This window comes from Monodon monoceros, unplaced genomic scaffold (genome assembly GCF_005190385.1).
Source record: "Monodon monoceros isolate NGI ecotype Baffin Bay Population unplaced genomic scaffold, NGI_Narwhal_1 Super_Scaffold_22, whole genome shotgun sequence".
Classification (NCBI taxonomy): domain Eukaryota; kingdom Metazoa; phylum Chordata; class Mammalia; order Artiodactyla; family Monodontidae; genus Monodon; species Monodon monoceros.
In genome coordinates this window covers 10,176,293-10,183,460 of record NW_021703779.1, presented here as the reverse complement: position 1 = coordinate 10,183,460, position 7,168 = coordinate 10,176,293, and the positions used below count along the sequence as shown (strand labels likewise).

The 7,168-nt window shown below is 51.3% G+C and overlaps 1 pseudogene; it reads right to left on the bottom strand.

The window, feature by feature from the left end:
• Positions 1-2,391, bottom strand: part of LOC114906425 — a 12,926-nt pseudogene extending 10,535 nt beyond the window's left edge.
• Between the last annotated feature and the right edge of the window lie 4,777 nt (positions 2,392-7,168).

Genomic DNA, 7,168 nt, shown 5'->3' with positions numbered 1-7,168 from the left:
ATATATATATATATGTATCTATATAGCTTCTCTCTTCCTTTTAAAAAGTTGAGGTGACATTTCCAGAGTGGGAAATGAACCGTTTCAAAGTAACAATTCAGAGGCATTTCGCACATTCACAATGTCATGTAAGCAGCACCTCTATCTGGTTCTAAAACATTTCCATCCCCCCAAGAGGAAACCCCGTCCTCACGAGCAGTCACTCCGCCTCCCCAGCCCCTGGCACCGCAACCCTACTTTGTGTCTCTAGATTGGCCTGTTCTGGACGTTTCCTGTCAATGGAATCACACACTGTGTGTCCTTCTGTGCCTGCTTCTCTCACTGGGCATCGTGTTCAAGGTCCAGCCACGTGGCAGCCTGTGTCAGAGCTTCACTCCTTTTCATGGCTGAGTCATATTCCACTGTGTGCATGGACCCCATTCACCTGTTGATGGGCATTGGGTTGGTTCTTCCTTTTCTCACCATCTCTACATACCCCAAACATCTCTGACCACCTCTTCCTGGACACTCCAGAGCAAGAAAGTTGGGGGCATCTTGAGAAAATTCAAGGATGTTTATGCCTGACCCAGGAGGCTGTTTGGCCGTGAAAAACCCAGAGCCATAAAACATCTCAGGCACATTCAATATACTGTCCCACCTATTTCCTTTTAGGTCCCCGAACGTCCACGTGATGTGAGGGCTCACGCTCTCCCTCTGATTCAAGCAGCCCCTTCTAACATCTGGCCGGCACAGGGCAGCCAGTTCTGCACAGAGGGTGCAATGCAACTTATCGGGGGCAGACATTCTGGGGGCTCCGATGCAGACCCTTCACCGTGACCCCAGAAGGTCTGAACGGAGGAACCCTAAAGAAGTGTCTGGTCGGAGGTGACTATGACCCGTCTTTCAAAATCACAGGGCCCAGGAGTCAGTCTGACTTACTTAGCAAAATGGAGCTCTCTTCTTGTGCCCTCCTAATGAGTAAGATGACGGCATTCCGTGTGTGTGCCTGACGTGCGTTATGGCCGTGAGACCCCGCTGGCACACCGAAACCCACCTCACGGTGAAGGAGGAACGCTCGCTTGTGTGTACAATGGGGCCTCCACGGGCCGGCGTCTCTACCCGGCAAAAAACAAAGGAGAGAAATGTAACAAATTACAGCTGAAGCTGATCATCGTCATCGCCCCTGTTTTCAAATTATTATATTTCTGGGGAATTTCAGCCTGTTACATGAAAAGGAAGACAGTGGATCCGGGGAGCTTTGATAGTCAGGTTATGCTAATAATGGGGGCTCATGTAAAATGCATAAGGTGTATCTTAGTAAGGGGGACGATTGCTCATAATTACTCCGAATACCCTCATTCCGAACGGATTCATAAAGACCCCTTTACATCGCAGCCTAATTACTTATAGACAGTTGAGCACAAAATTACTTTCATCTGCTGGACCATGTGGAGGGAGAGAGATTAGAGCTGCGCCTTTCCACACAGCTGGCTGGCACGCCGGAGAAATCAGGCCTGTGTCGTGTGGGGCTGATTGCAAAGTGCATTTTCTGATAATTAGATCTATTAAAGACAGACGAGCACCGGCCCACGTTGGAAGCAAAAAAATGTATGTATAATAGGCCCTGGCATCCCAAGTGGCCGGGTCAGGGCTGTGACGGACACGTGGGTGCCCGGTCCCGCTGGTGACTGAGATGCTCTGATCCCGGCGAGGCAGGGACCCTCTTGGAGGCCCAGCCAGGGCCCCGGCCACCTACAGGAGACGTCCTCTTTGATCCTGTTGGTTTGTTCATTCTGGGCACGAGTGTCTTAATGATGGCTTGGTATTTGTCTATGGCTTCCCTTTCAAGTGGCTGAGAGAGCACCCACATGGGAAAACTACCTGGGAGATTAGCCTCTGCAGGCTCACGTGAGAGGAAAGCTCCTCTCTGGGGAGCTGGGACAGCACACGGGTGCCTGAGCCACGACGGAAGGGTCACGGGGTCTCTGGGACATCCCTGGATGTCGGATGTTTCATCGAATTGAAGCCTCATAGCCAGTGGGGAGTCGCACCACGGCTGATATACGGCAGAGGAAATCAGGTGCAGCGAGATAACGCAGACTCATGGATATTGACCTGCAGAGGTGTACAAACCTGCTCGGTGTTTTGACTCTCCTAATACCTGGGCGTGCGGTGAGCTTGGTTCTGACTCTCCTAATACCTGGGCGTGCGGTGAGCTTGGTTCTGGGAGGGGATGGGCCACCGATTAAGGTTGTTCCCTCTTCATTCGTTGGTGGAGACAAAGCAGGTCTACGTGGGCAGTGTCCTCACAGCCTGGTGCTCACGTCTGTCCTTTGAGACCTTGCGAAGGGTGTCCACGTCATCCGAGCATAATCCTGGTCTATCCACGCCCTGCTGCTGCGCCTGCATCATCGTGGGGCCTCCTTGTTGGTCTTTAGTCCTGGCTCTGTTCCTGTTTCCAGGACTTTCCCAATTTGTCCAGCTATCCCTCCACAGCACCCACGCTGAAACAAAGACCACGCTGTGTCCCACAGGGTCCCTGGGGCCTCTCCTCGGCCCTCCGGTAAGGTGCGTGCTTACCGTCCTCTGTGGCCCTGGGGCTCCTCAAACTGCCAGGCCCTTCCCTGCGCTGCTCCATGGACACCCGGCTCGTCACTCTTCTCTCACCTCCAAAGTCCACAGGTGCGTGGACAGCCCCTCCAAGCTGAAGTGGCTCCCTCGGGCCCTCCCCACTGGCCTCGTTCCCAAGTTCTGGATCTGTCCACGTGCTCCCCCGAGACACTGTCTGTCGTGTCCAGCTGGCCTTCTCAGTGCCCAGGGGATAGTGGGCACTGAGTGAACGGCTTGGACGATTGTGGATCACCTGCTCCGCTTGAGCTCATAATCACCTCCCAGCACTTGGGAAGGCCCATCCCGGGGCACCCCAATGCCCAGACTCCACCCCACGCAGACAGGGGACTCTGGGCTTTCAGAGAGACACCTCCAGCACATGCTGTCCTGGGTCCACGTTGGCTAGTGTTCGTGATGTTGGTATTTATGCCACTGGCTGGTGGCCAAGGGTCTGCCCGTCGGTGCTCACCAAGGGAATAGGAAGAGAGGGGAGACACGGAGGGGTTCTCCCATGATGGGCTTGAGAAAACCCATCTTCCTGTCACCATGGAAGCTAGTCTCCATCCTGAGCATTCTCCCCGGAGGCGCTCTGTCTATCTGCTTCCCTCTCCCCTCTTGCTTGAGATTCGCCACCTTTAAACAAACGGATGCAGTTCAGAGAGTGCCAGAGCGGGAGGGGGCTTGCACATCTGTATACGCATTACACATTCTGCATCCCTATGAGGGGCTCCATTGATCGCTAATAATTTAATCCTCGTAACAGAGTAGAGAAGCCCATTATCCGGGAGTCAGCATGCAATCGATATATTTTGCAAAATAAAGAGTCTATTGGGTGCACAGTAATAAAGAAAAAGGAAGCAGACCCTGTGGGTTTAATTTAGTGCTTTTTCCCCCCTTAGTAGCGAAGATTCATCTGAAAGTGGTTTCCCTCTTAATCCTCCACAGGGCATGTCTCCGAGCCTGGAGACTGGCAAGGTAAATCCATGGCGGGGAAGATGGTTAAAAACCCCAACATGGACGTCGAAGCCACAGAGCTTTATGCAAAAGATGCTCAAGTCGTGTGGAGATCCCTGAGACCTGGGGGTGCATCCAGGGGGCATTTGTGAAGGGAAATGCCCTGAACCCAATCCCAGCTGGTGTTCACAAGAAAATCAAATCAAGGACCCCCCAGTCTCGAGGAACAGCCAGGGCAGAATGAACAGTCCTTGGATTAATTCTATGTGTCAGCCTGTCTGGTCACAGGGCCCCTGGACTAAACGTGACTCTGGGTGTGTCTGGGAGAGTGTTTCTGGATAGATTAGCATTTGAATCTCTGGACTGAGTAAAGCAGATTGCCCTCCCCAGGGTGGGTGAGCCTTGTCTAATCAGTTAAATGTCAGATTAGAGCAAAAGTTACAAGAAGGTGGAACTTGCCCCCTTTTTTCCTGCCTCTCTGCTTGAGCTGGGGCATCTCATCTCATCTTGTCCTGCCCTTGGACTGGAACATATACCATCTTGGGTCTCCAGCTTGCAGATGGCAAATCCTGGGACTTCTCAGTCTCCAAAATTGAGTGAGCCCATTTCACATAATAGATCTCAATATCCCATCCCACTGGGCAGCAAAGATCTGACACTACAACGTCCCCTTCCCAGGTAAAGTACAGTGAAAATAAAAGCACATGATTTAAGTACCCTCCCTTTTCTCCCAGATAGGGTATCTGCTTTCTTAAAGGAGACCGACATAGTGAAAGATTACATTTGAAAATAGGGAAGTAATAGGATGTGCTTCATTTTTACAGAAGAATTCTCCACGGGCTGCCTTTCTCCATCAAGCGCTACCTGGAAGTTTTAAATACTGAATTTATAAAAAGAGTCTATTATTAATTTTCCCTTCCTAAAAGTACCACATGCTTTCTAAGGAAAATTTGGCAAACGGAGAAAAGAAGGTGGAAAATGATTCTTCACACTATAGCCACCTAGAGGTAACTGTTCACATTTGGGGCACAATTTCACTAGCCCTTCTTTTTCCCAATGCATAGCTTTAGATGGTTTTGGGTTTTTTTTTAAATATATAAAAATGTGATTTCCATACCACTGTTGAAATACAGATCTTGGATCAGTGAGGTAAACCTGGAGGAGAGGTCAGCCCCATGGGCTCCCTGCCTTCAGAATGAGGGTGAAGCAGCCAGGGTTGGGGGAGAGCACTCCAGGCAGGGGGCAAAAGTCCTGACAGGTGAGGATTTGGGTTTCAGCTGCTGCCACTCAGGTGTGTGAGCTCTGGGAAAGATGGCAGGAGACACACACAGGACAGATGGCACAGACAGCACCTCTGCTCTGGGACGAGGACTCGGCTTCTTTTTATGTGCAATGGATGTTGCAGGTTTTAAGGCAGAAGGTGAGGTGGGAGGTGACCGCATCTCTCAAGTGTGCCATGCGGGGAACAGAGGGGAAGGGGTGAGAGCAGCAGTGGGCGACCGGGCAGCAGACTCTGTTCCAGGTAAGACGGAAGGTGGCTGGGGTGGGAGAGGAGAGACGGAGCTGGGGGGTATATTCGTGCTTTCTTGCCCTTTGGCTGTGCCTCCGCCTCCCCTAGGGTCTGTGATGCCCCCTGTGTGAGCTCTTTGCTCATTGTCTATGTGGTCCCTTCTTAGGGGCAGGGAGGAGCCACTGTGCTTTTTTGTTTTCAATCAGGCAGCCCTTTCAGTTGAAATCAAGACAAACACAGACTGGTTTTCTGCAGCAAGGATGGGGATACCCTGGAAAGTTCTGGGCCTCCCAGACTTGGAGGGTATCCTGGGTTGAGTAACACCCTCTGCAAAATGTCATGAGTACCTGAGACCGCAGAACGGGACCCTGTTTGGATAAAGGGTCTTTGCAGATGTGATGAAGTGAAGGATCTGAGATGAGGTCCTCCTGGAGGAGGGTGGCCCTACATCCAATGACAGGGTCCTTCTAAGAGACAGAAGAGGAGAGACACAGACACAGAGGAGAAGCCCCGTGAAGACAGAGGCAGGGACGGGAGGGATGCGGCCACAAGCCCAGGGATGCCTGGAGCGCCCAGAAGCTGGAAGAGGCAGGAAGGACCCTCCCCTGGAGCCTCTGGAGCGAGCGCAGCCCTGGGACACTTTGACCTCAGACATCTGGTCTCTCTGTCACTTTGCACCCCTGCAGACTGAAAGTTCAGGGCCAGTGTAGGTCAATGTCCACCCTCTGGTCAGTTCAAGACAAGGAGGGGTCTGGCCTGGTCAACTTTGGCCACGGAAGGCTGTAGCCAAGGAAGAATTTCCCCAAGGTGAGATGTCAGGAACACTGGTGTCACTGGCGGGGGGAGGGGGTGATGAGTTCCCCGGCAGGTGTCCAGCATGGGTTCGGGTGCAGAAGAGGAGACAGTATTTCTGGTGATGACATGGTTGGCATGTGGAGATGCACCTGGTTCATATCCACGCACATGTGAGTGTCTGGCTGCTTCTAGCTCTGCAGGTGATGGCCAAGAAAGTGATGGATACCCAAGTTTGAACAGACTCCACCTTCACAGAGGGAATTATGGAGACTCCCAGCATGTGGACAGCATTCCAATTAGAGGGTTCCAGGCTGAAATTAAAATAGAAGCTATGGAAATAAAAGAGAAAAACATAAGACCATCCAATCAAGGGCTACACAAACTCCCCGACCTGAAGAGTTTCAAATAGAACCTCAACTTGGACCAAGAACGCCATGTTTCCACATGTTAAAAATGTCCACAGTGCATGCAGATACTCCCAGAAGATTTCTTTCTTTTTTAAAAATTAAACTTTTAATTTTGAGATAATTGTAGATTCACATGCGGTTGTGAGAAATAATGTAGAGAGATCCCGTGTACCGTGTGCCGGGTTTCTCCCAAGGATACCGTCTTGCAAAGAGTATAGGACAATATCCGTGAGGGACGCTGAGATCCTAAGTGAAATGCACAACATTCCATCACAAAGACCCCTCTTGCTGGGCTTCTGGAGATAACACCCACTACCTCCTGCCCGCGGGCCCTGCTTCTCCCCGCAAAGTACTCACAGACTCCTTTTCCCTATAATTCTGTTATTTCAAGAACGTGCCGTAGATGAAATCACACAGTGGGTAACCTTTGGGAATCAGTGTTTTTTCACTAATCGTTTTCCCCAGATATTCGCCCATGTTGTTTCAAGGATGAATTGTCGTCCTTTTTTTTTTTTGTGCGGTACGCAGGCCTCTCTCACTGCTGTGGCCTCTCCCGTTGCGGAGCACAGGCTCCGGACGCGCAGGCTCAGCGGCCATGGCTCACGGGTCCAGCCGCTCCGCGGCCTGTGGGATCTTCCCGGACCGGGGCACGAACCCGCGTCCCCTGCATCGGCAGACGGACTCTCAACCACTGCGCCACCAGGGAAGCAGGGAAGCCCCTTGTTGTCCTTTTTTACGGCTGAGTAGTAAGTATTCCATAGCATGGGTGGATCTCATTTTGTTGAACTATGCATCCACTGCAGGACATCTGGGCTGTTTACAGTTTTTGCTCATCACGAATAAAACTGCTATAAACATTCGTGTATAGATTTTTGTATTACTCTTACTTTCTCTGGGATAAACACCCAAGAAT